Raw genomic sequence first — 27,549 nt, 5'->3', positions numbered from 1 at the left:
GCCTCACAAATTTTAATTTTAGTGTTTTAACTAATCATTTATTTGTCAGTATTAGAAAAATAATTGCAGCAATATATGATTCAATTCAATTCAGTTCAGTCACTAAGTCATGTCCAACTCTTTGTGACCCCATGGACTGCAGCAGGCCAGGACTCTCTGTCCATCACCAACTACTGGAGCTTACTCAAACGCATGTCCATTGCCTTCGTGATGCCATCCAACCATCTCATCCTCTGTTGTCCCCTTCTCCTCGTGCCTTCAATTTTTCCCAGTATCAGCGTCTTTTCCAAAGAGTCAGTTCTTCGTATCACGTGGCCACAGTATTGGAGTTTCAGCTTCAACAACAGTCTTTCCAATGAACACTCAGGACTCATCTCCTTTACAATGGACTGGTTGGATCTCCTTGCAGTCCAAGAGACTCTCAAGAGTCTTCTCCAACACCACAGTTCAAAAGCATCAATTCTTCGGCGCTCAGCTTTCTTTAGGTCCAACTCTCACACTCATGCATGACTATTGGAAAAACCATAGCTTTGACTAACGGACCTTTGTTGGCAAAGTAATATCTCTGCTTTTGAATATGCTATCTAAGTTGGCTATAACTTTCCTTCCAAGGAGTAAGCGTCTTTTAATTTCATGGATGCAGTCACCATCTGAAGTGATTTTGGAGCCCAAAGAAATAAAGTCTGCCACTGTTTCCACTGTTTCTCCATCTATTTGCCAGGAAGTGATGGGAGTGGATTCCATGATCTTAGTTTTCTGAATGTTGAGCTTTAGGCCAAATTTTCACTCTCCTCTTTCACTTTCATCAAGAAAATCTTTAGTTCTTTTTCACTTTCTGCCATAAGAGTGGTGTCATCTGCATATCTGAGGTAATTAATATTTCTCCCAGCAATCTTGATTCTAACTTGTGCTTCATCCAGCCCAGCATTTCTCATGATGTACATTCAGAAAACTAAGATCATGGCATCTGGTCCCATCACTTCATGGGAAATAGATAGGGAAACAGTGGGAACAATGTCAGACTTTATTTTGGGGGGGCTCCAAAATCACTGCAGATGGTGATTGCAGCCATGAAATTAAAAGACGCTTACTCCTTGGAAGGAAAGTTATGACCAACCTAGATAGCATATTGAAAAGCAGAGATATTACTTTGCCAACAAATGTCCATGTAGTCAAACCAAAAAATGGTTTTTCCAGTAGTCATGTATGGATGTGAGAGTTGGACCGTGAAGAAAGCTGAACGCCAAAGAATTGATGCTTTTGAACTGTGGTGTTGGAGAAGACTCTTGAGAGTCCCTTGGACTGCAAGGAGATCCAACCAGTCCATCCTAAAGGAGATCAGTCCTGGGTGTTCATTGGAAGTACTGATGCTGAAGCTGAAACTCCAATATTTTGGCCACGTCATACGAAGAGTTGACTCACTGCAAAAGACCCTGATGCTGGGAGGGATTGGAGGCAGGAGGAGAAGGGGACAACAGAGGATGAGATGGCTGGATGGCATCACCCACTCCATGGACATGAATTTGAGTGAACTCCGGGAGTTGGTGATGGACAGGGAGGCTTGGCGTGCTGTGATTCATGGGGATGCAAAGAGTCAGACATGACTGAGCCATTGAACTGAACTGAACTGAATTCTGCATAAAGTTAAATAAGCCTCTCAAGAGGCAGGTCAGGTGGTCTGGTATTCCCATCTCTTGAAGGATTTTCCACAGTTTGTTGTGATCCACACAATAAAAGGTGTTGGCATAGTCAATAAAGCATAAATAGATACCACTTGAAAATAAAGTAAACACCAACTTTGGCTCAATAAAAGTCGTATAACTGCTTAATTGTAATAGGATTTTATTTCTAGGCAACAAAATAAGAGAAGAGACATTTTAATTGAATTAAAATAATTTATAATAGTTTCATTTTATTTAGAACTAAAAAGTATTTATTTTTCTATATTTTCTCAATTTAAAAATAAATTTACATCAAACATTTCATGTAAAATAAAATAGCGATTTATGACATCAGAATCATGTGTATAACTTGGGGTGGGGATTAATCAATTTTCCAGAAATCTACACTAAATATAGTGTAGTAGGCTTACTCTTGAGAGTTCCTTGGACTGCAAGGAGATCCAACCAGTCCATTCTAAAGGAGATCAGCCCTGGGTGTTCTTTGGAAGGAATTATGCTAAAGCTGAAACTCCAGTACTTTGGCCACCACATGTGAAGAGTTGACTCAATGGAAAAGACTCTGATGCTGGGAGGGATTGGGGGCAGGAGGAAAAGGGGACGACAGAGGATGAGATGGCTGGATGGCATCACTGACTTGATGTACGCAAGTCTCAGTGAACTCTGGGAGTTGGTGATGGACAGGGAGGCCTGGAGTGCTGTGATTCATGGGGTCGCAAGAGGCAGACATGACTGAGTGACTGAACTGAACTGAACTGAACTGAGGCTTAATTTGGTAGGAAAGTTATGACCAACCTAGATTGCATATTCAAAAGCAGAGACATTACTTTGCCAACAAAGGTCCATCTAGTCAAGGCTATGGTTTTTCCAGTGGTCATGTATGGATGTGAGAATTGGACTGTGAAGAAAGCTGAGCACTGAAGAATTGATGCTCTTGAACTGTGGTGTTGGATAAGACTCTTGAGAGTCCAGTGGACTGCAAGGAGATCCACTCAGTCCATTCTAAAGGAGATCAGTCCTGGGTGTTCTTTGGAAGGACTGATGCTAAAGCTGAAACTCCAATACTCTAGCCACCTCATGGGAAGAGTTGACTCATTGGAAAAAACTCTGATGCTGGAAGGGATTGGGGGCAGGAGGAGAAGGGGACAACAGAGGATGAGATGGCTGTATGGCATCACCATCTCAATGGATGTGAGTTTGAGTGAACTCCGGGAGTTGGTGATGGACAGGGAGCCTGGCATGCTGCAATTCATGGGTTGCAAAGAGTCGGACACAACTGAGTGACTGAACTGAACTGAGGCTTAATTTATCTAATGTATAAATCATTATATAAATGTATAAATATACTGTAATAGGCACCTGACCTGCTTCCTGAGAAATATGTATGCAGGTAAAGAAGCATCAGTTAGAACTGGATAGGGAATAACAGGCTGGTTCCAAATCATCAAGGCTGTATATTGTCACTCTGCTTATTTAGCTTATATGCAGAGCACAACATGAGAAATACTGGGCTGGATGAAGCACAAGCTGGAAGGAAGACTGCCAGGAAAAACATCAATAACCTCAGATATGCAGATGACACCACCCTTATGGCAGAAAGTGAAGAAGAACTAAAGAGCCTCTTGACGAAAGTGAAAGAGGAGAGTGAAAAAGTTGGCTTAAAGCTCAACATTCAGAAAACTATGATCATGGCATCCAGTCCTATAACTTCCTGGCAAATAGGTGGAGAAACAGTGGAAAAGTGGCAGACTTTATTTGTGGGGGCAGGGGGCGGGTAGTCCAAAGTCACTGCAGATGGTGATTGCAGCCCTGAAATTAAAAGACACTTCCTCCTTGGAAGAAAAGCTAAGACCAACCTAGACAGCATATTAAAAAGCAGAGACATTGCTTTGCCAACAAAGGTCCATCTGGCAAAGCTATGGTTTTTCCAGTAGTCATGCATGGATGTGAGAGTTGGACTATAAAGAAAGCTGAGCACCAAAGAATTGATGCTTTTGAATTGTGGTGTTGCAGAAGACTCTTGGGAGTCCCTTAGAGAGCAAGGAGATCCAACCAGTCCATCCTAAATGAAATCAGTCCTGAATATTCATTGCAAGGACTGATGTTGAAGCTGAAGGTCCAATATTTTGTCCACCTGATAGGAAGAACTGATTCATTTGAAAAGACTTTGATGCTGGCAAAGATTGAAGGTGGGAGGAAAAGGGGATGACAGAGGCTGAGATGATTGGATGGCATCACTGACTCAATGGACATGAGTTTGAGTAAGCTCCAGGAGTTGGTGATAGACAGGGCACCCTGGTACATTGTAGTCCATGGGATCTCAAAGAGTCAGAATCGACTTAGTGACTGAACTGCACTGAGTCTTCATTTATTATCTGATCTTCTTTTACTCCCTCCTTATTGCTTTTGGCAGGGCTTCCCTGATAACTCAATTAGTAAAGAATCTGTCTACAATGGGGGAGACCTGGGTTGGGAAGATCTGGAGAAGGGAAAAGCTACCCACTCCATTATTCTGGCCTAGACAATTCCATGGACTGTGTAGTCCATGGGTTCGCAGAGTGGGACACGACTTAACGACTTTTACTTTGCTGCTTTTGGCAGATACCTTAATTTACGTACCCTCTCCCGAGTAATCCATCCTAGCTCCCAGAGTTTGCCCTGCTTAAACTAAAACTATCTCAGCTATCCAATTTAAGGAGACTGCTTTAGGAACCCTGACCTTAGCCTATAGGATCTGGCCTCTGATGAAAACTGGGAATGAACAAGGAAGCACTTTGTCCTGGTTTTGTTTTTTTGTTTTTTTGCTGGGTTTTGGGGCAAATTGGATTTTTTTTTAAATAAAAGTTTGTGCTCAGTAAAGTTGTCAGTCCCTCCATTCTCCACCACCAAAGCTCTAATTTATAAATAGTCATCTTTATTATGCAAAAGAGAGTATCAAGGTGCCCAGACTTCATTATCTCCTTTATCATTGCAACTCTGGGCTATTGCAGCACAAGTTGCCAGATTAAAAACAAACAAACAAACAAACCAATCAAACCAAAAAGCTAAAGCATTAAAAAGTTTAATATTCTCTGCCCATTAAATATAGTACATGTACACATTTCTAGATTTAAAATGGATAACCTACAAGGAACAAGGATAAAGGATAAAATGGATGACCGACAAGGATATAGCACATGGAACTCTGCTCAATGTTATGTGGCAGCCTGGATAGGAGGGGAAATTAAAGGACAATAGATATATGTATTTAAATGGCTCAGTCCCATTTGCTTTCCATCTCAAACCACCACAACATTGTTAATCATCTATACCCCCACAAAAAATAATATATTTTAATAAATAATACAGTGCTGATGAGGAGCCCAGCCAATGCTTGAAAGCATGTTCTCTTTTTCTACCTAATTCTACCTGGACAAGGATGAGTTATGAATCTGGGTCCTCAGATACACAGACATTAAAAAAAAAAAAAAAAAGCAAACAGACGCTTAGCATTTCTAACCCACTATGTTGATTTCATAATTCAGAGCTTGTTCAGGTGCCCTGCCTATTGGCTGTTCTACTCCATCCCTCCCATTCAGTTTCCAGATAGTAACCTCATTTCTTTAGTGTCCTAGACTTTCTTTTGTCCTCTTTTCTAAGAGATCACATACCCTAAATCTCTGCTAGTTTGTGAGGGATTTATTCACTGAGGGTATATTCCTCAAAATAACAACCCCTCGAAATGACTTTCAAATTAAGTAGCTACATTGAATTTAACTATGCTTCATCTCCAAGTATAAAATCACACCTAAAATACTTGTATACTCTAATCTTTGCAGCCTGGCGAGCACAAGGAAAAAGATGAAAATAGAGTATTAAATAGTTAAAAGAAAAAAGAGAGTCCTTCAACCAAGAACACCTCATAAAGATAATGTAAGTCCATACAACACAATGTTTCATATGGACCATGGTCCTATATTTATATTACATTTTGTAAACATAATCATTGATACAAATCAAAATGTCTCCATTTATCTTTAAAATGCGACTATAATTGTGACATACAAAATCAGCATGTGCCAGTAGAAACATTTTCAGAGTAGCATACACAATTTTAAGTCAAGGGGAAAGTGCTGTTCAATTTTACAATCTTAAGGTATCCAGTTTGTCAAAAATGTTCTGTATCCAAAACATGAAAACACTTGTAAAATAGTCAAGTGTTTCTTAAAGGGTATTTTCAGGTTACAAAAAGTCAATGTTTCACATAATTTAAAAAAAATCACATTCACTCTCTGCTGGAAAAAAAAATGGGGATCTCTCAAATAAATGGCTCTTATAACAATGTTAACTTGCCAAAAAATCAATTTTTTCCTGTGCTATTATTCATTTGATAGATTTTACTATATCATAGCCCAACCTCATAAAACAAGGATGAACCAGATATTTACCAAAATGTATCCATGATTGAGTTTTATTTATTTGTGTAAAGCCATAGGACATGCACCTCTAAACATGAACAAATGGGCCATGTCTGAGATTCTCTCTCCTGCTGTCAGTTAATCTATACATTCTTAATCTCCCTGATCCATATACCCACAAACAACAGATATTTCTTTTGTTTTGTAAAATTCATCATATTGTTTGTGGATTTGTTTGTTTGTTTGTTTTGCACTGGCCAGCATGGTTACAAATAAATGAAGCTTTTATCAGTGAATACGGGAAACTATTTCTATGCACTTGAAGGAAATGATCAATAAATTCCACTACAGTGAAGTTTAAAATGTGTATGTATCAGAGGCTAGAATACAAAAAGAAAAGCCACATCCAATGGAAGATAGCTGCTATATTTAAACTAGTATTAGTTTCTTGAAAAATGATTTGATCTTGTCCTCTAAATTTGAATATTTGCCTATTATTTAATCTAGCAATATCATTATTGGAAATCAGTACTTCATTTATAAGACTTTTCAGGTAAGCACTGTTTTTAAGAGAAAACAAAACTGGAAAAAACAAATATTCAAAAGAGAAGGAAGGATAAATTGTGGTAAGTTATATTCATTAAGCATAATACTATATAGCAGTGAAAAATCAATTAGTGAATAAATAAAGGGAAAAGTCATGAAAATGAAATACTGATAGAGGAAAACAGAAGAATACATTTGGAATCATTTATATAAAATTAAAGATCACAACATATTTATAATAAAAAGGAAGAAATGTAAAAAAAAATAAGAGTGTTTAATCTTAAGAAGAATGAACATCAATGGAGAGAAGCATGGGGAAAATGTAATAGTTTCGTTATTAGTCAATTACTGACTGAAAATTCAGTAGTGGATAAAACATACCACTAAGAGGAACTAAAGAGCCTCTTGATGAAAGTGAAAGAGGAGAGTGAAAAAGCTGGCTTAAAGCTCAACATTAAAAAAACTGAGATCAAGGTATCCAATCCCATCACTACATGGTAAATAGATGTGAAACAATGGAAACAGTGACAGACTTTATTTTCTTGGGCTCCAAAATCACTGCAGACATGACTGCAGCCATGAAGTTAAAAGGTGCTTGCTCCTTGGAAGAAAAACTACGACCAACCTAGACAGCATATTAAAAAACAGAGACATTATTTTGCTGACAAATGTTCGTCTAGTAAAAGCTATGGTTTTTCCAGTAGTCATGCATGGATGTGAGAGTTGGACCATGAAGAAAGCTGAGTGCTGAAGAATTGATGCTTTTGAACTGTAGTGCTGGAGAAGACTCTTGAGATTCCCTTGAACTGTGAGGAAAAAATTTTCCTTAAAGGAAATCAACCTTGAATATTCACTGGAAGGACTGATGCTAAAGCTGAAGTTCCAATACTTTGGCCACCTGATGCAACGAACCTACTCATTGGAAAAGACCCTGGTGCTGGGAAAGACTGAAGGCAGGAGGAGAAAGGGACAAGAGAGGATGAGATGGTTGGATGGCATCGCCAACTCAATGGGCATGAGTTTGAGCAAGCTCTTGGAGTTGGTGATGGACAGGGCAGCCTGGTGTGCTGCAGTCCATGGGGTTGCAAAGAGTTGGACATGACTGAGAGACTAAATTGAACTGAAAATGTACCAGGTAAATATGCAGTAATCATAAGTCAGGAGGCAGAATAAAGGTAAGAACACTGCTTTTAGACTACTTATAGAGTTTAACCATGTATCTGGTGCTGTTTTAATGTTATTTAATTCCACATTTGTTTAAGGAGGTCTATCTACTGCTTATTGACTTTTGTGACCTCAGGACTATCCTTATGCTTGTTGTTTACACTCAAGAGTTCTCTTTTAAGTACAGATTACCCTATACACCACATAAATATTTTCTACAGGCTAATGTCACCAGTAGCCTAGAATGATCTTAGCTCATTTTGAATATAATTTACTTTGTTTTTATTTGTGCTGTTGTTATTATTTTAGCTTTTTTCATTTTTATTTCAAAAAAAGGAATTACCATATAGTAAACCTCCAATGTAATTAGAGGATTGTAATTTTTAGACAATCATTGTTAGAAAAACTCACTGCAGTGTTTCAGGAATGACTTTTTATTTTTAATTGATCATACTTGATTTTTAGGACAGCCATGAAACAGTGGGTCTGGTGAGTTTAACTAAATGAAAGGCAGTGGTTTCCTGCTGATTCCGGAGAAAGTATGATGTCTGCAAATCCACACCTATGAAGGTTCTTTCTGCCTTAATCACCTTACGGGGGCCCAAACTCATTTCTACAGCTAAAAAAAGAAAAAAAAAAAAAAAAAGGCCAAGAAGGCCTTATCTTCTCCAATCCTCCAGCACTCTTTCCATGGTCTGACTTTCTGAGATCCACGCAATTGTTTTCTGAGTCTTTCCAAGATAACAGCATTTTGAAAGAGCAATGAAGATCAGAAGGCCAAAGGCATGGCATTCCCTGTGGAATCAGCCCTTGTATGCCAACGATTCACCCTGCATCTCAGGCCACTACAAGGTCCTGTGGCAATCTGAAACTGACGGAGTCAAAATTTTACTTGATTGGATAAAGTATACACTCTCAAAAATACTTCATCACTAAAACCCTATCTCATTGCAAGCTGACTTTTGGGAAAATGCTATTGTTGTTTTAATGAAAAAGAATGAATATATATAATTTTCATTTCTAAAATGTATTTTAATATCTAAAATAAATTACCAAACACTTTATACTTGATACTATTGTATATACAATTCAGACCTATTGGTTTGATATTTCTACCCTCAGTTTCAGCTCCAAAGAAATCAAAAGCCAAAATCTCGCAGATCCAGTACAATCTGAAGCATGATTTTAATCAACCACATGTAATGCTTAATCCTCAGAAAACTTGAAAACAAAGTTGGTAATTGCTTACAGTACCATTATCTGCATTCCCAAATAGAATGTGTCATTCAGAAATGTTTCAGTCAACCATATTTGTTTTGCATGTTTTATATTACTCCTTTATATATTTGATACATGAATAAATACACAAGTTCTGTTTAGAAAAACAAAATATTTGGGGATCAGTATTTAGTAACATAAATATTTACTAGTAAATACTAGCTTTTCATTTAGTTAATGATTTAATTAACTAAAATGACTTTCATTTTGTCTTCATTTTCTAAAATAATGTTTGATGTTAGAAGCTCTTATTTTTGCCTTCTTCTTTTAGGATTATATTATTGTCATTGCTGTGTAATCCGTAAATCATGTCCAACTCTTGCGACCCCCTGGACTGCAGCCCACCAGGCTCCTCTGTCCATGGAATTTCCAAGGCAAGAATACTAAAGTGGGTTGTCATTTCCTTCTCCAGGGGATCTTCCCAACCAAGGGATCAAACCCATGTCTCCTGCAGATTCTCCAGGCAGATTGTTTACTACTAAGCCACCAGGGAAGCCCCAGGATTACACTATTACATAAAAGTATTAATTGGGCAGTTATTGTATGAGATTCATATGAGCTATTTTAACTTCCTTTAATTAATAAGGATGATATCTATGCTACACTTTTTTATAGCTTTTTTATGATTTTGCTCTGTTCTTAGTATCTGTTTTCAGAGAAAACTAATTGATTATCTGAATCAGAAGAATGTGTGAATTGCAGACTATCCAGAGTTAAGAAAAGCAATAATTTACACACTTCCACACTTATTTGATATTAAAATACAAATGTATTAAGGTTTAACTGGATTTTTGTCATGTAGTTATTTGGATGCATATGTTTGTACTCTTATAAACAGAAGAGGGAAAAAGTAAGAGACACATTGATATTTTCCTGAGTATATTTTTGAGTTTACAATACTTAATTGAAATTAACATTTTAAATAATTTAAAGTTAGATTTCACATTAAATATAATCCTTAAAACAGCTGTATATAATATATATGCAAAATAACTTTATCCCCTAAAACTGTTAAAATAATTGATATTCTTTTTCTGATTCACATAATGAATATTGACATTTACATTGATTGTAAAGCAAAGATATCATATTTATGTTTTTTATCCATTTTTAAAATCTTATGATTATCTGGCGTGCTGCGGTCCCTGGTGTCGCAAAGAGTCAGACACGATTCAGCAACTGAACAGAACTGATTATCTTTCATATGATATTTTAACATTATCCTGAAAAGGTGTGGTAATTCTAAATCTGATCAAGGATCACCGCTCATTTCTCTGACTTCTTACTTTTCATGGTGGTCAGAAGAAGCTTTATGCTCTTGAAAATTTAATACCACTGATAGTTTCGATTAATATTTATATTTTATTCATTGCATACCATAATAGCATGCCTAATTAAATATTATTAACTGTTTATATTATTATCTATATATTATAACAATATCAATGCATGTCTATATTCTTATAATATAGATCTAATGTTATGACCCATATTAATGTGCATATAATAAAGTGAAGTCGCGCAGTCATGTCTGGTTCTTTGCGACCCCATGGATTGCAGCCCAACAGGCTACTCCATCCATGGGATTTCCAGGCAAGAATACTGGAGTGGGTTGCCATTTCCTTCTCCAGGGGATCTTCCTGACTCAGGGATTGAACCCTGATCTCCTGTACTGCTGGCAGACTATTTACTATCTGAGCCACCAGGGAAGAATAAGCAAGGTAATTTATTTAATAGGTGTGATTGCTCAGTCATGTCTGACTCTTTGTGATCCTGTGGACTGTAGCCCACCAGTCTCCTCTGCTCATGGCATTCTCCAGGCAAGAATACTAGAGCAGGTTGCCATTTCCTACTCTTAAAGATCTTTCTGACGCAGGGATTGAAGCAGTGTCTTCGGCATCTCCATTAGCAGGCAGATGGAGAAAATATCTAAACTCTACTCTTTGAAATGGGACTCAGCAATCTGCTTTTCATTAAGCATCATATTTTCCAGAAATACTCATCCATTCAGCTGCTGCTGTCTTCTACAAACAGATTGAAAAACAGGAACGTTTTCAAAGCTCTCTAGCATAGGATGTGCATTTTTCAAAAGATGTCAGAGAATAAGATGGGTCACAGGAAAGAATGAAAGCTGAATGTGGCATCGACTCCAGTTATAGAATAAAAGACACTGCTTTAGTCTTTATAGTGTAACAGTTGCCAGTAGTATAAAATGAATTTGATGGAGCACCAAAAACATAACAAGTTGAATAAAATGTATTTTTGTTGATGAAAAAAGAAAACAATCTTGTGGGTCACAATTTCTTGATCCTGTGAATTCAGATTCCTTTGAAGGGTATAATATTGATTTGTGGAGTGTCTTGTTATTACTAAAAGCTATTCCCTTTATTCTGATGCTTTTCTGTGGCAAAAAAGAAATGAGATTATACAGCTGATATCATTAAAGCAAGAGCAAAATTGCATTAAAATGAAATGTTTTCAGAATTGAACATGAAAGTCAAAGAGTTTGCCTCCCCATCTAAATTTCTCAAGCCTAGAAACACATCACAGAGTAAACTGAGATCAATTCCCAAAGGAAAATAAAACAGCTGACCTTTATTTTCAAAGTTCTTTTTCTTCAGTTAGTTAAGAAAATATGAACATTTATTTTACCTTTATCTAAAACCTACAGTTTAAAACAAATAGAATTATGTTTAAAGGGCTACATTACTTCAAAAATAAGTTCTAGGAGAATGCAAAGCTATCTGGTATGACACGTTTTTTCATATTATTTAGATAACAGTGTTTCCTTGTTAGAAACACTCAAGCAATCTTCATGAAGTTGTAAATAAATAACAACATTAAGTTCTTGGGTCAGTTTTGGATTTTGAAGTCACTTGACTATGTTATTATCATCCTTATCAATAAAATACATATTACTATTATTGCAAATGTAGCAAAGCCATGTTGCTTGATTCTTCAAACTATCCTTTTAATCATTTTTCTTCACTATATTTTATTATCTTCATTAGTAAAAGCTTCAAAATACAGCCTTATCATAGTTAATATTATATTACATTTATGGTTGCTTTTAATTAGTCAATACCACTTATTTTTTGAAAGTAACTTGCTCTGTTTACCTTGTTTCTCTTTTGTTTAGTTGTTACTTTTTAAGGAAGAATGAAAAGGAAGAGAAAAGTCTCTCCTCTTAGGCAATTTTTCTCAGTTTTTATGAGAGAATCATGAGTATTTATTCAAAGATATGTTCAGAATACCTACTTTGTGGCAGGTGCCATCGGGTGCTGGGGATCTGATGACGAACCAGATAAACATAGCTTGTCCTTACATAGCTTATTGTCACACATAAGCTAATTTTAGAAAGTGGCAAGCACCACACAGGGTGCCAAGAGAGGTATCATAGAAACAGTAGACCTTAGAAAAGACAAGGGAAGGGAGATGACTCTGAAGAGAGAAAATTGACACTGAGGTTTAAGAGAGAGCCTCCTGCCAGCAGGGAAAAAAGTTAGAAAGATATTGAAGGGTCAAACAACTTGATATGTTTAAAGGAAGAAAACACCAGCGTGGGTGAAGCAAAGGGCAGACTGACGGATGTGCTATAAGGTCAAGGACCAAGACAGAGCTGGGCCAGGTACCTTCCTATTTCATCCAGTAAGGAGTTTAGCTTTTATTTTTCCGGCAAGAAGAAACCATTCAAATTAGAAGGAGTGGTAGGAATGGAGATTTATTCAAAACACTACACTGTGTTAGCAACAATGATAGAACATTTCTATTACTGTTCCATGGGAAACCAGCTACACAAAATGATTCCTGAAAAATTTAGAAAATGCTAGATATCAAGCTATACTTTTGGACAATTACAGTATCATTAAATATAGAATATTCTCATAAAGTTAAAAGCTGCTTAAACTTTTACTCAAATTCCCAAATATATCTGACCTCAAAATTTAGTTTTCTGGTGGTATCTGGCATCTCTTTCTGGAATCACACTTTGGAAAATACTTATATAGAAAAAAGTGATCAGTATTACTCAAGTGAGTCATATCATTGGAATTCTTTTGCTTTGTTTCAAAATTCCTAACTACTAAAAAATTAAATTTTAAAAACTTACATTCATATTAAGAATGTGCCTTACATTCATTACTTTTCATACACCTAAAAAAGTCACTCATAATGCAATTAAACCTGTTTAAGACATGAATGGGATAATTTCTCCATGAGCTCTATTCTATTTCATATTCTCATAAGGCAACTTTGGCATTAAATATGGATAAAGTAATAGTTTTCATAAGGATATCCAGTATTAGAGTGTTAGGATGATTTTAATTAGTCTCTATCAGCAGGTTAGGTTTACCTGTGTGCTTGTCCATGTGAAGTGCATGTAAATCCTGAACCATCACCTATGAATTTAAATCAGAAAGCTCATCAACTTCTATTGGCAAGGTGAAAGATAAAAGCCACAGAAGGACCTTCCTAGCCTCTGTCAGTAATGATAAACAGCATTAACTGCTTCTGTAGACACTAATGCTGCTATCTTGGGAACACAGGCAGCTACCATGAGAACTTTACAGCTTCACTAATCATACTTTTGTTTGTCACAAAACAGAAAATAAAATCTCAACAAAGAAGCAATAAATATTAGCATTTATGAACAAAAGAAGGTCACATAAATATGTATATCTCTGAATATGCAATGCATTCTTCATTAACCAAATATCATGTTCATTATTATAAGCTGTTATTCTAGGAGAAGGAGACACAGAAGTAAGAGAAAATTAAATGAAAGCTGGGACAGAGTCAGATGTGTAGGAAGCATTTTCCATAAAAAGATATGGTGACTATAATAAAAATCAATGCTTTAATGTTATGAAGTTATTTATTATTTATTTGCTTAAAGGGGTTTTCAGTAGTGATAAATATTCCAAATTCTGTGACATCAAAGTACCAAACTTTTCTTCTAGTTCATTGAAAAATTTGTGTTTGTGGCATTATATTTTAAATTCAAATATTATATTAAAATTCTAGTTTTCTCACTTCAAGGCAAAATATTCACATTGAATTAATTTAATAACATTGCTTACAAAGTTTAAACAACATGCATGGTAATTTTGATATTAATATAGAGATAGCCAAACAATATTCTCCCTTAAAAGCATACCAGGATGTTATATTATTGAACTACAAAAACACTAACAAGTTTGAAAAAGAAACTAAGACATCATGCATATCTTTTTATTTTCAAATACCTATGCCTATAAAGTTTATGTGATAGTTTACTTTTCCTCTTCTTACACAACATTAAATCCCTAGTTCTTTGAAAGACTTCTCTTATGTTCAATGGTTCATTTTCCTTTTACAGTTTTCCTTTTTTAAATTATATTTCTAATATGTTTTACTTTTTTTTTACCCTTCTGCTCTATTCCAACATGACTGATAAGGTGAAGGTTCAAGTAGTTAGATTAATCAACTGATTAGTCAACTATGCTACTAATTCTACAAAAAATCTTATGTCCCTGCTGTTCTACTATTACTTCAGTTGCTAAATACTGTTGGGATATAATTAATGATGTTATGTTAAAACTCAAGTGCTGTTAGATAACATGCATGAAATTTAGAAGACATGTATAACAAACCAGAGCATATCCTTTAAAAGAGCACCTAAAAACAATCTAGTGTAGATAACCTACAGTCCAAGGGTTAGGGCATTTGTTTGTTTTCCCATAACATTATTTTTATTACCTGTAAAATGGGTTAATAATAGTACCTATTTCATATAGTACTTGTAAGAATTATTACATATGCATACGAAAGGCTTAGGATAAAAACTGATCACACAGAGACTATTAGTTATTATGATCTACTTGGATAAATTCAAATGTGGTTATTGAAACACAAAATAATAGAATAATTGCAATTGTATTCACTGGTGCAAATATACTGTAATATGTTATATGAATATCATATAATTGCCTAGGGGATATGATATTAAATATTAGTGGGAGGGACTAATAGACTAAGTTATCTGGATAAAGGAATTAGGAACTAAGTCTTTTATATAATGTTCAGAAATAAAAAGACTATTTACAAAATTTAGAAAAGAACATGTTGTACATTCACTAGTTATTAGACAAGAAACCTGAATTGATCTCAATTTAAAATCTGCTTCTTTCTTAGTTTTTAGTTTCAGCTTACATTAAATAATAAATAACCTTCTTTCACTACCTTATTGGGAAGAGAGTGAAAGGCTTTTATTGGAAAAGAGAATAGAGATCAGAAGAAAAACTATTCCAACTCTCACCACACTTTTGAGAAGGTCATAGTAATTGATTTCAGGTACTTTGTAACTGCAGATTCCTAACTCCTGGTTGTATCCCTATATAAGTATATGGTATATGTGGTGTGGTAGGAGCCTCTTGATGAAACTGAAAGAGGAGAGTGAAAAAGTTGGCTTAAGACTCAACATTCAGAAAACTAAGATCATGGCATCTGGTCCCATCATTTCATGGCAAATAGATGGGAAACAGTGGAAACAGTGAGGGACTTTATTGGGGGGGGGCTCCCAAATCACTGCAGATGGTGACTGCAGCCATGAAATTAAAAGACGCTTACTCCTTGGAAGGAAAGTTATGACCAACCTAGACAGCATATTAAAAAGCTGAGACATTACTCTGTCAGCAAAAGTCCATCTAGTCAAAGCTATGGTTTTTAAAATAGTCATGTATGGATGTGAGAGTTGGGACTATAAAGAAAGCTGAGCGCCAAAGAATTGATGCTTTTGAACTGTGGTGTTGGAGAATACTCTTGAGAGTCCCTTAGACTGCAAGGAGATCCAACCAGTCCATCCTAAAGGAAATCAGTGCTGAATATTCATTGGAAGGACTGATGCTGAAGCTGAAACTCCAATACTTTGGCCACCTGATTCGAAGCACTGAGTCATTGGAAAAGAACCTGATGCTGGGAAATATTGAGGGCAGGAGGAGAAGGGGATGACAGAGAATGAGATGGTTGGATGGCATCACCGACTCAATGGACATGAGTTTGAGTAAACTCCTGAAGTTGGTGATGGACAGGGAGGCCTGGCGTACTGCAGTCCATGGGTCACAAAGAGTCAGACACGACTGAGAGACTGAACTGAGGAGCCTTAGGGACAGGATGGTAGTAAACAAAGATTCATATTATACAACCACATTTGAGTCTTACTCCTTATGATCCAAGTCATAGGGTTAAAAGTAGGTAGAGCAGCACAGAATGCATATAATGCTGACCTTAGAAATATATGCAGTATGTAAGTACTCTGCATTCCATTAGTTTTTCCCTAATTCTTATAGCATTCAAGCATTTAGTCAACCCACTCAGTGAAAGAACTATTATTTGATCCTGTATTACTGCCAGACGCTGCCCTGGGAGCTAATGATATAATGGTGAAGAAATAAGGTCACTTCTCAAGTAGTTTATGATCTTCATTTGTTTCCAAGCAGCTTATAGACAATGGCAAAATAATTCTAACACTGTGGGAACACATGGAAAGGGTGATTTATTTACTACGCCTTAGTGTTATTGTATTTCTAAATAAAAAAGCTCAGGAGAGTATATTCTATTTCTTTGTATCACTTCTGCATATTACTTTAGAGTCAGGTAAAAAATAAATATTTATGAAACTGAAATAATAACATAATACATTTGCCTTATTAATTGACTAGCAATAAACAAATGTTGACTGAAAGTGAACTAAAAATACTTTACTTTTATGTAATTGGTTATTGAATAAGGACAGTCTTCCTAAAAATTTAATGATGTCATTAAAATGATATAATCAGAGGGTACATGATATGAAATATATGAATGTTACTTACGGATATTACATATCAAAACATCCATTAACCATTGGGGGGTTTCCCTGGTGGTTTAGTCGTAAAGAATCCACCTGTCAATGCAGGGGACATGGGTTCGATCCCTGAATCAAGAGTTTCCCACATGCCATGTGCACCACTACTAAGCCCAAGCACCACAAGCATGTAGCCTGTGCTCTAGAGCCCCGGAGTCGCTTCAGTTTTTTACTGAAGCCCTTGTGGAGAGCCTGTAATCCTCAACAAGGAAAACCCCTGCCATGAGAAAGCCACACACTGTAACTAGAGAGCAGCCCCGACTCTCTGCAAGTAGACAAAGCCCACACAAAAAGCAACAAAGACCCGGCACAGCCGTAAGTAAAATTATTAAAAGATTTAGACATAACAATTTATGATATGACATATTTAATTTCTTTGTCACGAAATATGTTTCCTTTGAGAAATCAGTGAAAAATACATGTAAGGGTGCTATCTAAAAAATAATAGCCAATGAGATAACTAAGCTGTTGTAATAATTTTAAATCTAGTTACTTCAATGTCTATTTTAAATAAGAACATTGATAGAAGACTAAAATTATTCTTTATATGCCCCAATTTTTATTCCTATTATTTAGTAGAAGTCTAAAATATAGGTATAAATAAAAAGATAATAAAATATACATATATATGAAATTATATAGTGAAAATATTAATTCTTCTATTAATTATATGTCATTCATAGAGTGAAAGATAAAAATTTTAGTAATATTTAACATGAATTTCCTTAAAAGAGGCAAACTTGAGGCATTTAAATCAAATGCTAATATTAAATTAGTGTATCTATTTTTATTTGAATTAATTAGGATACAAAGAGTCTTATTTATACAGTATGCTGACATCTCTCCTGTGGTTAAATTTTTTTCTGATAAAAGCTTTAGCACTTTCTCCTTTCAAAGACTATAAATGAAAAATTACAACAAATAACAAGCCTAACAAAACAACATTCTGACTATATTGTCATATTTATTATAAAACACTTGGCTCACTGCATTTTGGCATTTTATACAACTGATTCTGACAGTGATTAACATGGTTTGGGCTTCTGCAGTTTCACCCAAGAGAAATAAAACACCAAAATCTCTGCAGGTGTGTAATGGGCCAGAGATTTACAATCTGTTCTGCAAAGTCAGACTTCAAAGACTTGAAAAAAAAATCTTAAAGTTGGCAATGCCTCTATCATCACTAATATTTAAGGTGTTTTCTATATTTCAAAAGGAACTGTGTAGCTAATTGCAAAGATTTCATCTCCAATTTGACTTCTGTGCAGCTCTCCTCAGAAGACAATTTTCATTATACATCTGCACATTCCAGGTGAAGCAGGCATCACCTTTATGAAGCAGCAAACTAAATAATTATTTACTTCTACTTCCAAGGAGACTTCACTTGAAGTATACTGCATCATTTAACTGATACTAAGGAGTAGTTGGGAAGTACCAAGGTAATTACCAAATGACAATCAGGCAGCAGCACCTGGGCTATGGCAGCCCCAGGACAAGTGCCCATAATTGCTTCCATGATTGCTTGGTGTGAACCTAATATAAAACTTATCCAATTAGGGTCAGAATATGCATGATAATTTCAATTATAGGAATGTTCATCTGCCTGAGAGCTGCTCACAGAAGAAAAAGTTCAAATAGTGCTATTTAAATTTTTAAATATGAGAGTTTACCCATTTTCGTGGATATCAGGTCTATGTGTATGCCTGACGGAGTGCAAATGGTTCCATCTTTTAGAATTTTCCACTTATGTATTTTCAAATGTCATCTCTGTAGTTTATAACCATTCCATGGGTAAACAAACAATGAATGAACAACATAAAGGAATATCATTTTAATGATAAGTCCCTCAGAAAATCAGTAGTAGGTTACTGTCTTTAAACTTGAATTCTGTTTATACGTTTCAATGAAAGCACCCAGTAATCTCTCTGTCATCCACGGCTATTACTAACAGAAATGAAGTAAATTGAATAATGGGCCAATATTTTTAGTCAATTTAACCACCAAAGGTTTTGATTGCTATGATATTTTGCCCGAAGTATAGTTCTCTTCTATTCAAGTATGTTTGTTGAAAATTGTCAAGGTCATAGATGCACACATTAACCGTATCAGTCAGGGTGGCAAAGAGAAAAGCTTTGTTCCATTGTAGCAGATTGCAGCCTTCATTCAAATATTTTCTGTCATCTCATCAACCTTGTTTAAAAGAGGGGATAATGTTAAAAGAAAAAAAAGGGAAAAGAAAAAAAAATCCTTCAAATTCTTCATCCATATAAAACTCCATGTATACTCTCTCAAAATATATACAGTATATGTAATTTTATTATACATATATAATATATAGAACAGACACAAATTTGAAAACTGTCACACTACCCATTTTTAAGCTTTGATTTTTTAGGATATAAATAAGAATTTTTTTTTTCCTTTGAGTTTTTTAATAAAATAATCTCATGCGGCAGAAAGGAAGAGGTCAGGGGTTGGGGCCGCCGCCTCTTTGGTTTGTGGTTGGGGAGGGTGGGCTGGAGGGCTCTGTAGACTGGGTGGGTAGAGGCTCGGCTTCAAGGCCAGATCCTATGCTTGGAGATGGAGGCGCCTCAAGCTTTGGCCTGCGCTTGAGGACAGGGGAGCGCTGTAGCCGCAGGGGCCGGTCAGCAGGGGCCTGGAGCTGGTCCTCATGCACAGACACTGCTCGTCGCCCTGCCAAACGGGGCTGCGGCCTCAGCCAGCCATCTTCGTTCCTGGAGCCTAAGCAGGGATCCTCTGGGAGGCCCAGGCTGTCTGGTGAGGGACTGGATCTTCGGGGGCTTGGGCTTGGACATGGGGACGGGGGGCCCAGACCATCCTGTTGGCCCCAACCACGGCCTCTGAGCTCTGCATTCAACTGTTGCCCCAGTGTCTTCCAGGTGGCAGACTCAGGCCCTTGGCCCCCTGGCCCAGGTCTGCATGAAGGGTCAGCAGACATTGAATGGGTGCGGGACTTGATCGAGATGGGAGGAGCCTCTGTGGAACTGTCCATAATGTCACCATCTGAGCCAGCCTTCTTGATTTCTCCATCTTTGCTTTGCTTCCTCTTGCCTTCGGCACTCCCACTGCCTCTGCTCACACCGATCCTCTGCAGCATCACTTGTACTCGCTGCTCAAAGGATGGGGCCAGCTCTGTGTCTCCCCGCTCCAGGGGCCGCCGCTTGTCGGGCCTGGCACCCACTGTCTCCTCCTCCTCAGCAGGGAGCAGTATCAGGGAGTATGCCTTGCTTTCGCGGGTGTATCGAGGCCGACTCCTGCGGGTTGGGTCTGGGCTGCTGGTGCCCCCCTCAGCCCCTGCAGCAGGCTCCTCACCACGGCCAGGACGGGCCGGTGGTCGAAGCAAGTCCCCGAGTGTGGTTTTTCGAGAGCGGGGAGCCGCGCCAGGGCTGGTCTCAAGATCAGGTCGTGACCCACGTGTTGAACGAGGCTTCTTGAAGGCAAAGAGGGTGCCCAGCTTCTTGCGAAGTGTACGGGGCACAGGGGTGGTACCTCCCTCAGCTGCCGGGTCCTCCTCGGGGGCCCAGAGGCGATCCTGGTGGATCAGCCTTTTGGAGAAGAATTCCTCCACGCCCTCATCCACGCGGGCACTGAGCCCATTCCCTTCCTGCGGCAGGGCTGGGGGCACCTGGGGGCCCCCCGGCGGCGGGCGGTGGTGGTGCTGGCGCCGCGGCCGCGGTCGGGTCCGGGTCGGATGGAGCAGGGGCTGCCCGGAGGGCGGCAGGTCCATCCGAGGCAACGGGCCGGCCGGGGGCCCTGGGGCGGCGGGGCTCGGCGAGCCACGAGCGGACGGCCCCGCCTGCGGCTCTGCATCTTCCCCCGGAGCCGCCAGCTCGGGCTCCGGCTCTAGCTCCTCAGCAGCACTGTGAGTGGAGGAGTCCAGATGATGACAGTGGAGTGATTCAGGCCATTTCTGTGGAGGACTTTCATCCTTCTGCTCCTCTTCATCATCCTTTTCTTTCTCCTCAGGGAAGAAAAGACCTTTCATTTATCAAAATTACTTATTAAAAACGGAAACTGACGTGATACCTAATCACACGTGTACTACCAAAGTTTGCATTAGTATGTGAACAATATTATCTGTCATTTACCAGTGTTATACAATTCTACATTTGATTATCTTCTGTTTTTTCTAGGTTTTTGCAGTAGGAACAAGCATACTATCCAGAACAAGCATCAGAACCACGATGTGTTCCTTGGCTTGGTTTCTTGACTAAAGTTGTAGCATTGTATCTGCCAGGATGCTTTAGCAAATTTCAATCAATAATGTCCACCTGAAGCCAGCACTGATCTTACTGAACTTGAACTCACTGAAACATTTTATCACAAAGACTGGAGGTTGTAATAATTCATTGCTTTAAAGTAAAAAATAGATCCTTTTAGATTTGTATAAGAGCCATAATTTATGTAGTGATGTTAATTTCGAGTGTGTGATGTGCTTCAGTCTCTTATTCCGCTTGCCATTTTATGACAGAAATGCTGAAGCCATCTGAAGGTTACAATGTTCACTAATAATGAGCTCTTATGTCCTTGTAGGTTTCACTTTGATGGATATCCATAGTGTTTCTCCATGACATAATTCTACTGAGGAAAAACATGTCTTGAAAACACAGTTTGTGGTTTCACCTTCAAAGATAACTAGCATGATTTTAAAAACAAAGGTAAACTAAAAATGAGAAATAAATGTACATTGTTATCATACTGTGCATATAATCATTTTTATTACATGTACTTCCAAATTTAATTGTAATTTAATTACATGTACTTCCAAATTTATTCCAAAAAAATAAAGATGCTATAGAAAGAACACTCTATAGAGTGTTTCCTTGATTATTATTTTTAAAATCTACCCTTTTAGTCATAAAACAGTAATGCCACTCAAATGAGACACACACAGCATGTTTTTCTGAAAAAGCTGTTAATAGTCTTACATAAACAAGTCTCCACATTTCAATGTCCATTTTTGCATATGCTGAAGAACTTCAAGAACCCCTTTATATTTCCATTACCTGTCAGTTCATATTATAACCATAAAACAATGAAGATGACAGCAACCAAAGACACAAATGAAGATTCCCTCAAGTGCTTCTACAGTCCATATAAAAATGTAGAATCAAGGCCTTACAGTCCTTTACATAATCAATAGTAGAAAACCGTAAATGTTAAGATGTAGATGATTTAGGTAAAGGCTAAAATGAGATTTCAAATGAGACTTCTGAATTGCTAGCATTGAAAGATTGGTGTTTGGAAACTTTAATTCTAGTGTAGTTCAACATGAAATGGTATCAATTGAACCCACAGGTGTTTTAAATAGAAGTTAGTATTCAGTTTGCATTAGAATTGGCTTCCATACATTGCCCCACGGATTTCAATTAAAATGACCTCATTGGTTCACCTCTGCTGCTGCTGCTGCTAAGTCGCTTCAGTCGTGTCCAACTCTGTGCGACCCCATAGACGGCAGCCCACCAGGCTCCCCCGTCCCTGAGATTCTCCAGGCAAGAATACTGGAGTGGGTTGCCATTTCCTTCTCCAATACATGAAAGTGAAAAGTGAAAGTGAATTCGCTCAGTCTTGTCCAACCCTCAGCGACCCCATGGACTGCAGCCTACCAGGCTCCTCCGTCCATGGGATTTTCTAGGCAAGAGTACTGGAGTGGGTGCCATTGCCTTCTCCGGGTTCACCTCTAACAGATGTCTATTTCAGTAAATTATGTAAGTTGTCTTCTTTCTCAATATACAGAGACTATGAAATGACCTTATATAAAACTTTATACAAGAAGGATTAAATTATTTGGAAGTTCTGCTTGAGATGATCCCCAAAACCCATTATTTGACTAAAAATTTAATGCCTCCACTGCGATACAGCACTGTGTAACCTAGGGACTCCATAAATACAGGATGAAACACAGACTTTGATAAGACTTAGTACTCAGGCAGAAAATAATTGTTGTAACTCATGTACAAATTAGGATATTATCCATGACACCATGTTGGCATAAATGATTTACTTAAAGTATGTAATGAACTCAAAGAAGATGCCCTGAGAACCTGAGAATCTTCACATGAAACACTTATATTCCTCATAGATGTGTGTATGAATTGTTTCTAACTATATTTCTTTTTATATTGTAATTCAATTGTCTAAGTGCTACTGCAAATGTGACACTAGAAAATTCACAACTGTATAAGACTCAAAATGTGAAGGAAACACCTTTACACATATATAATGACAATAAATGTATAAATGATATAAACAAACAGGATACACATTTCAGCTCACATTTTTAAAACTAATAGAACAAATTGAAACCTTTTTTTTCCTTGCCAAGAATGTGCATTTCATTATGTAAAAGATTTTAATGCTGATTTATATGGGAACATAAAAGGAAATTATTAAGGACAGTCTTTCATTAGGTTTTTGAAAAGTAGTTTCTAAATATATGCATGTCAGTTTAATGAAAAGAGTGATGATAGTAATTTCTAAATGACCTACAGATGTGTTTATATAGCACCTACCTATTTCTACTGGGCAAATTTTTTTCATTTAATTTCACATATATCAAATGGCGGAGTTCAGGCAATTGCAGATATAGTTCTTTGATATTTGTATAAAGAAATCTAGCAATTTATTTAAAAATTACATTTTTCATAAGTGAAACTTGGGCAGTATATTGAAAGGTAGAAAAGAGACTTTCTTTTTTATTCAAAATTGTAGTGTGTGAAAGTGGAACTGTTTAAAGACATTCTACCTGCTTCAGCAAACATGCAGCTCTCCCTGTACTGGGGAACATCTGGTTTTAAGAAGGTAAAATGTAATTACTGGAGGGAGATCTGAGCTATTCCATATGCCTAATCTCATTGGGCAGGTCCTACAATTTGCTGGAGGTCCAAACAAAAGTTGCATGGGCTTAATTACTTTTGAAAAGCATTCCCAAAGCTTATGCTACCTCAAAGCATATCTAGAATTGTCAGTTAAAAAAAAAAAGCAAAAAACTAAGAACCTCTTCCAGATAACTGAAATCCAGAAAATGTTAGTTTTCTGAAATAAAATACTTATATTCTTGCTTTCCTAAGTCATATGGTAGAGATGGCTAGCTATCTCCCAGATATTAACAAGGAAGAGTTTTGGTGGATATAACTTCCCAGACAATGATTACATTTCCCTGCTCCACTTCAGCCATAGCCTTGTGACTAGTTTTGCTAATGTATGGTTTTTAAGAAGTGAATTTCTTTTCCATTTCCTAAAATTCCTTCTAATGACCAGAAGAAAACAAGATTTCAAGAGTCTGTGCATTTAAAAAGATAAATGATAGATAAAAAGAGTCATGCTATTTTGAAAAATAACAGATTGTAAAACTACAAGATAGAATGATGTTTCATCCTGAAAAGCCACCCCCTGACATGCAATGATCATGTTGGATGGTTAGGTAGCAAAAAAAAAAAAAGAAAAAAAATAGCTTCTATTCTACTTAACCACCATAATTTTGGAGATATTTGTTCTAGCTGCAAGTAGTATTCTCAGAAGGTCAGCACCATCATTGTGCTTGCCAACTGTGGCTCAGAAAATCTATTCAATAATCACTCAGTACTTGCTAGAGACCAAGAATTGTGCTAGTTCTTTGGAATAAAACATGACTATGACTCAGTTTTTTTTTTTTTTTTTATGATCTAAAGAAGAAAAACATAAATAAATGCAGAATAATAAATGATATAGTATATACTGGGGGAGTTAGGGAGGATAAACCTGTAGGTGGTAACATGATCAAAGGCAATAAACGAGAAATTATATGCTGAGGATGTTCTATAGCAGGTGAGTCTCTTAGCTGCAGGATGATTTTGAGGGAAGGGAATGGTTTTATGAGCTCTACAACAGGTGAATGAATGTATTAAGGGTAATAAAGTCTAGAGCTGAGAATAGCAGTAATCAATGCTCTTGTAATGCTCTAATAAAATGTAATGAGGGTCCACATCAAGGTAGTGGTGCTAGAAATGATTAAATTGATTGATTGGATTTGGAAGAGAGGGTGATAGTTTAGCTTACTCTAAATGGTTGTACCAAAAATTAAATGTTCAAGAAGAGGACAATTTATCAATAGTAGAAAATTTGATTGATTCAGTTATTATTTGTTAAGTTTCAACTGTCCATATGCTATAGAAGTTATGATGACTACCCAGCAGTTAAATACATAAATCCAAAGATCAAAGAGGAACTAAAGAGCCTCTTGATGAAAGTGAAAGAGAGTGAAAGAGTTGGCTTTAAGCTCAACATTCAGAAAACTAAGATCATGGAATCCGGTCCCATCACTTCATGGCAAATACATGGGAAAACAGTGGAAACAGTGGCTGACTATTTTTCTGGGCTCCAAAATCACTGCAGATGGTGATTGAAGCCATGAAATTAAAAGACTCTTACTCCTTGGAAGGAAAGTTATGACCAACCTAGACAGCATATTAAAAAACAGAGACATTGCTTTGCCAACAAAGGTCCATCTAATCAAGGCTATGGTTTTTCCAGTGGTCATGTATGGATGTGAGAGCTGGACTATAAAGACAGCTGAGCACCGAAGAATCAATGTTTTTGAATTGTGGTGTTGGAGAAGACTCTTGAGAGTCCCATGGACTGCAAGGAGATCCAACCAGTCCATCCTAAAGGAGATCAGTCCTGGGTGTTCATTGGAAGGACCGATATTGAAGCTGAAACTCCAATACTTTGGCCACCTGATGCAGAGCTGACTCATTGGAAAAGACTCTGATGCTGGGAAAGATTGAGGGCAGGAGGAGAAGGGGATGACAAAGGATGAGATGGTTGGATGACATCTCTGACTCAATGGACATGGGTTTGGGTGGACTCGGGAGTTGGTGATAGACAGGGTGGCCTGGCATGCTGTGGTTCATGGGGTTGCAAAGAGTCGGACACGAATGAGCATCTGAACTGACTAACTGACTGACTGAAAGATCAAATTAAGTCTAGCCTGAAAAGAACATTTGATTTATGGGAGTTAGATTTGTGTTTTTGCTTACTTCAAAATTTATACATAAGTTTTGAATATTTATGTTGTTAAAGACATTACCCTTTAATATAATAGAAAGATCATTATTTTTGAACTTATTTTATATTTGTTTAGCTATTAGGCAACACTGTTAAATGAGTGGCTAGTATTGTAAATCCTAAACTTTGTCAGAAATACATGTTTTCTATGTTCTGCTTACTAACAGTTCTCAATGCTATCTTTAGTAATAATCTGTAATATTTAATCTGCTTATTTTATTGAAGTCATTTGCATTCTAGAAACTGAGAGAAGTTCTATTTGGTATTTTCAAAAATGAATATTTTATTTTGTATTTATCTTTGAATGTGTATGTATTTTGGGGCTTCCCCAATGACTCAGCAATTAAGAATTTGCCTATATCCCTGGGCTAGGAAGATCTCCTGGAGGAGGAAATGGCAACCCACTTCACTATTCTTGACTGAGAAATCCCACTGACAGGAGGTAGACTATAGTCTATAGAGTCACAAAGAATCAGACACGATTGAACATGCATTTGTATGCATAATTACTTTCTGGGACTTCCCTGGTGGCTCAGTGGTAAAGAATCTGCCAATGTGGGAGATGTGAGTTTGACCCCTGGGTCAGGAAGATCCCCTGGAGAAGGAAAAAGCAACCAATCCAGTATTTTTGCCTGGGAAATCCCAAGGACAGAGGAGCCTGGTAGGCTACAGTCCGTGGGGTTGCAAAGATTCGGACATGACTTAGCAAGTACAATACTTATGCTTTAATTTTAATTTCCTATACAATATAGAATAATTATCATATTATCAGAATCCCTGGGTATACCAGCATTACAGGAAAACTGAATTTAAATACTTCACTCAAGAGTTGAAGATATGTTTCCCTAAACAGACTTTGATAATCTGCTGGTAGAATATTATTTATGCTTAAATATAACAGTTTAATTTTAAAGGAAGTTTTTGTTTCCACAGATCTAGGGTAACATTTTTTGTAACACTTACAATATGCTAGGCACAGTGGACAATGCTACAGATCCTAATACAATTTTGCTCTCTCAATTTGTTTATTGTCTATTAGTGGAGTTATAGGAGTTATGGTCTCCCTTCTTTCCCCTCTCAAATCTGTGTCCACACTGGCCTGGAAAAAAGAGAATCATAAAAAGAACTATTAGTTCTGATCAAAATAAGAGGAGTTTGTTTTTAGTATGATGTCAGGACCCTTCCCTATTCCAACAAGAAGAATTCCATTCCCTGACTCATAATTTGGTCAAAGATTATGCTCTAGAATACATCTCGGAATATCTGATTTCCAAAAGGTTTAGTCCTTAATTCATTTCCAGTCTCGGCACATTGCTTCTGCCCTTTGTCATTCCTGTCCTTGTCCACTGTCAGGGTACCTCTTGATAAAATTGCTCTGCTCTGTGTCACTTTAGAGATGCAGTGCAATGCTATACTGAGAATACTTCTTCATGGATTATAAAATCTCAACAAAAGGATAATAAGACCAGACAGAGATTAATCCATTTCTTTTAGAAATGTTGCCTTTTATTCCCAGGTAAATATGCTCATTTGCATG

At 37.1% G+C, this 27,549-nt stretch overlaps 1 protein-coding gene and 1 pseudogene across 3 annotated transcripts in view; both read right to left on the bottom strand.

Moving 5' to 3' along the window:
* CADM2 (cell adhesion molecule 2) overlaps positions 1–27,549 on the bottom strand; it is a 1,274,389-nt gene that overhangs the window by 798,977 nt on the left and 447,863 nt on the right. The gene's annotated exons all lie outside the window — the stretch shown is intronic.
* Positions 19,348–20,967, bottom strand: LOC109561733 (capping protein, Arp2/3 and myosin-I linker protein 2 pseudogene; annotated as a pseudogene).

Source organism: Bos indicus, chromosome 1 (genome assembly GCF_029378745.1).
Source record: "Bos indicus isolate NIAB-ARS_2022 breed Sahiwal x Tharparkar chromosome 1, NIAB-ARS_B.indTharparkar_mat_pri_1.0, whole genome shotgun sequence".
Taxonomy (NCBI): domain Eukaryota; kingdom Metazoa; phylum Chordata; class Mammalia; order Artiodactyla; family Bovidae; genus Bos; species Bos indicus.
The sequence above is the reverse complement of the archived record's forward strand: the minus strand, read 5'-3'. Positions and strand labels throughout refer to the sequence as shown.